General features: G+C 43.1%; 1 protein-coding gene across 1 annotated transcript in view; it reads right to left on the reverse strand.

Annotated features, from left to right (window-relative positions):
- shank3a (SH3 and multiple ankyrin repeat domains 3a) overlaps window positions 1–5,000 on the reverse strand; it is a 222,042-nt gene that overhangs the window by 135,056 nt on the left and 81,986 nt on the right. The window lies entirely within an intron of this gene.

The following is a 5,000-nucleotide window of genomic DNA, read 5'->3' on the forward strand; positions in this document are numbered from 1 at the left end:
GGGAGGGAGAGAGAAAGAGGGAAGGAGAGAGGGAGAGAGAGACAGAGAGAGAGAGGGAGGGAGAGAGAGAGAAAAAGAGACAGAGAAGGAGGGAGAGAGTGACAGAGAGAGAGGAAGGGAGAGAGAGTGAGGTAAAGGGAGGAAGAGAGATGTAAGTGCATCGACCACGCATGTGAATTACATTTAATAATGCAGAAGACCATAGACAGGAATGGAAACATCAGATACTGTATACACTCAGCATGCACTACCCTATTGCATCACACACACACACACACACACACACACACAATGTGCAGCCAATTTCAGCAGCACTACAAGACCATAACGTCAGCCATAGTAACAGTAACACAACATCAGCCATAGTAACAGTAACACAACATCAGCCATAGTAACAGTAACACAACATCAGCAACTTCAGTTCAGGATGTGACAGAAACATCTGGCCGGTGCAACTCATAGCCAAGTCACACACACACACACACACAACCACATACACACACACACACACACACACACACACACACACACACACACACACACACACACACACACATACACACACACGCACAGCTTAGAGCAGAGATGATGTAGCTCGTAGCTCGAAGCTCAGTCATACACGCACAAACACACACACACACACACATACAAACACACAGCTCATAGCCCACACACTGAAGGAGAGCTCACTGTAAATGGCAGAGAATCACCAGCCTCATGGGCTGCTGTAGTTAGTAAACCAGTCACACACACACACACACAAACAAACACACACACACACAAACACACACACACACACACACACACACACACAGAAGAGATGGTTGCTCGGTGCAGTCAATGCCAACACACACGTGTTAGATGTAGTGTTGCACGGTGTATCGATACTAAAAAGGTATCGCGATGCCTTCACGCAAAAAATGATACGATTTCAGACGTTTTTAGAATCGATACTTTATTAAAATAATAACGTTCTGTGTCTGTGTGAACTGCTGCTCTCACTGCTCCTTGCACGCATCTAGGCAAGTGGGCGTGTCTAAGCAGGCAGCTCTGAGTGAGTGAGTGGGCAGCCAACGTCAACATAGTTCTTTGCCGACAGTTCTAGGCCTTGTGGATAAAACAAAAGGTGTAGTGAAATCTGCAACTATTTCGGATACATCGCGAATAGTGAAGGCAAGCCATCAGGTACACAAAGTCATTTAAAAGCAGTAGGCTACGCATGGAACTTGGCTATACACCTCGCAGACATATCCCAACATTTTTAAAGAGTTCAAAGAACGACAGGTTAACGATTATGCTATAGAAAACACGACTACATGGTTAGTGCCAATTTATTGTCTTATGTTTTAGTCTAGCCTAAGTGAAACGAGTATGGTTATCTGGGATAAAGCGAACCTTCCTTCATCCATGAATTTTGACGAGACATAACGAGCTGTAATCATTTTGACGAGACATAACGAGCTGTAATCATAGGGTGCTAACGTGATGAAAGCGCAATGTTCACGCCAGAATAACATTACCATAACTTGTAAACGATCTATTTCATGTTCGGTCAGTAGCCTACTACTGGTAATATTTGTCATGGCATGTAGACTGCAATTTGTTCAATAATTATTGCCCAGATGTAGGATAGGCTACCCGAAATGCGCTAATTAAAGCCCACAGCACACAACAAAGCGTGTTGAGTCCTAATAATAATAGCGGCTAATGTTACATGGTAGCAAATCATGTTATCAAAGAAATAGACGTAATGTAGGAATGCACACATATATATTGCAACAGGTAATGGTGTAGGCCTATCTGACGAAGACCTGAGTGGTTGGAACGTCGTACTTGTACACTGGGCGCAAAAAAGACTATCCTCACATTTTCCCCTTTGCAACTGTCAAAAAAATCCCATGAACATGGGAACGCCTAGGGTAGCCTACTGTACATCAGATGGCCTAAAGATTAGGCCCCTCTGCATAGCATTCAGTGATTTGCATGCAGTAATTTTAACACTGACCTTGATCTAGCCTAGTTTGGCTATTTAAAGCTACTTTATTGCCAAAACACAACACAATGTAAATGAACTATAACAAACAATAAAGGACTTAATCACACAAAGTAGGCCTACTATTTTACTCACTGCTCCAGGTTAATGTGTGCTTCAATGTGTGTTCACTAATTCACGGATGGGATACATGCAGAGACCAAATTCCTTGTATACCAAAGTATACTTGGCCATAAAACCTGATTTACATTACATTTTACACAATTGAAGCGAATTAGGTTGGTAATGTGTGTAGTCTCAGAGTAAGTTACACTTTACGGTAAGGGTACATGAATTAATTCATGATTTATGTATTACTTCATTCATTAATATCTAATTAATCATCAGGAATTTACTGAGTTCATAGTTTGTCATTTGTCAAATGAACTATAACAAACAATAAAGGACTTAATCACACAAAGTAGGCCTACTATTTTACTGACTATAAAAAAATTATAATTATGTAGGAAGTTTAGAAGTTTAGAACCCAGAATTGACCTACACACTACAAAAGTGCACCAAATTTAATGACTCAATACACTTGGATGAGGTATGAGTCCTTTCTTCTCCAGATATCTTAGGATTTCGCCGTAGTATCGTTTTAGTATCGAGCATCGTGATATTTATGGCAGGTATCGTATCGAAGTCATAATTTTGGTATCGTGACAACACTAGTTAGATGTGAATGGTAGCAACGAGCAGACTGGCTCAGAGCAGACAGGGCATTCAGTGAGAGGCTGCTGCACTGTGGCAATCATACATACATCACATGACACACACACACACTCCACAGAATGAGTATCACCGTGGAAACAGACACACACATACACGGACACACTTTAAACACTCCACTCTACAAACACTCCACTTTACATGAGCCTGACTGACACACACACACACAATGAATCTTGCTCTTTCTCAAAAGCACACCCACTCACAATCAATCAATCTTGCTCTTTCTCAAGCGCACACGCACACACACACACACACACACACACACATACAGATACACACACATACACTTGCTTACAAGCTTACAAAGAAGTATTACATGATATGCCCTTATAATGTAGCCAGTAGACCAAACAGGATTATAAATGAGATGAACAAAGTGCTCAGTAGAGTCTAGTTTGGACATAGTGAAAAGGATTCACTAAGACTCACTACTACTACTACTACTACTGCTACTACTACTACTGCTGCTACTACTACTACTACTACTATTACTGCTACTACTACTACTACTATTACTACTACTACTACTATTACTGCTACTACTACTACTACTGCTACTACTACTACTGCTACTACTACTACTACTATTACTACTACTACTACTATTACTGCTACTACTACTACTACTGCTATTACTATTACTGCTACTACTACTACTACTACTACTACTACTACAACTACTACTGTTACTATTATGGCACGGCAGTAGTATACATACTTTGTTCAAGCTGTGGTATATATATGATCAGTGGGTAGTAGTAGTAGAGTATCCCTACAGTAAAGCACAGTAGAGTAGCAATGAATATGAGTACACACTCAGCGCCCCAGTCTCAGGGACCCAGGGAGAGCCACACTGACACACCAGACCTGAACACACACACACTCACTCTGGAGCAGAACCAGAGACTGTCCAGCCAGAGCCACGCTAATGACAGAGCAATACACACAGCTGTGTGTGTGTGTGTGCGTGTGTGTGTGTGTGAGTGTGTGTGTGTGTGTGTATGTGTATGTGTTGCAGACAGTTCCTGAGTAAAAATGGTGAAGCGTTATTAGATATATCAGAGCAGCATCCTCACTACACCCAGACTCACCATGCTTCCACCTGTTACATAACACCCATATGTCTCCCTCGCTCACACACAAACACACACACACACACACATGAGCTGCTGTAGTTGGTAACCCAGTCACACACACACACACATGTTCACACACTCCGTCTGTACCCTTATCAGCACCCAAATATACACATTTATCCTTACACCCACACAGCAACTGTCGGAGAAAATCAACCACACACACACACAAATAGAGACATGCAGCGTCTGTGTGTGTGAGACGCGTTAAGAGGCGTGCAATACTCACCATGTGTGCTGAGAAATCACTGCTCCTCTCTGAGAGTGTGCAGAGAGCACACTACATACACTACCCTCAGCAAAGCAACTGAGCTCAGGTCTGCACACACACACACACACACGCACACACACATATATACACACACACACATGCGCTCACATACACTGCCCCTCTCTGGAAGAGTGCTGAGAGCACGCTGCACACACCAACTGAGTATAGGTTCACAAGCACATACACACACACACACACACACACACACACACACACACACACACACACACACACACACACTCATTCATACACCTTAGATGCACACACTCTCTCTCTCAAGCACATGCACGCACAGTCACGCTGGTGCTGCTATAGATGCTCTCACACACTTTCTCCCTCTTGCATACTCTGCCTCTCTCACACACACTCTCTCTGTCATTCTCTCTCTCCATCTCCCTTTCTCCATCACTTACTCTCTCTCCTTCGCTCCCCCTCTCTCTCCACTCCTCTTTCTCTCGCTCTTCTCTGCTCTAGACCTCCATCTCTGTGCCTTTTGTTGTGCTGATGAGATACAAAAGGAAGGCTGGCTAGACCGAGTGTGTGGGAAGAGAAGTGAGAGTGTGTGTGTGTGTTCGTGTGTGTGCGTGTGTTCTGAGTGAGTGAGAGTGTGTACACACAACGTGAGTAGAAATCATTTAATGACTATCTCCATTTGTCTCGTATAATCCTGCCTGCCAAATGGAAACAAACTGCCTATGTAATATTTAATCTACAATACTAATGGTCTCCCTCACTCTCTCTCCCCCCTCTCTCTTTCCATCTCTCTCTCTTTTTCTCCCTCTCTCTCTTCCCATCTCTCTCTCTCTCTCTCTCTCCCTCCCTCTCT

The sequence above is a fragment of the Alosa pseudoharengus genome, unplaced genomic scaffold (genome assembly GCF_046254945.1).
Source record: "Alosa pseudoharengus isolate Yale_2024_CS ecotype anadromous, Long Island Sound unplaced genomic scaffold, YU_APseudo_1.1 YU_APseudo_1.1_scf_10, whole genome shotgun sequence".
In the NCBI taxonomy this organism is placed as follows: Eukaryota; Metazoa; Chordata; class Actinopteri; order Clupeiformes; family Clupeidae; genus Alosa; species Alosa pseudoharengus.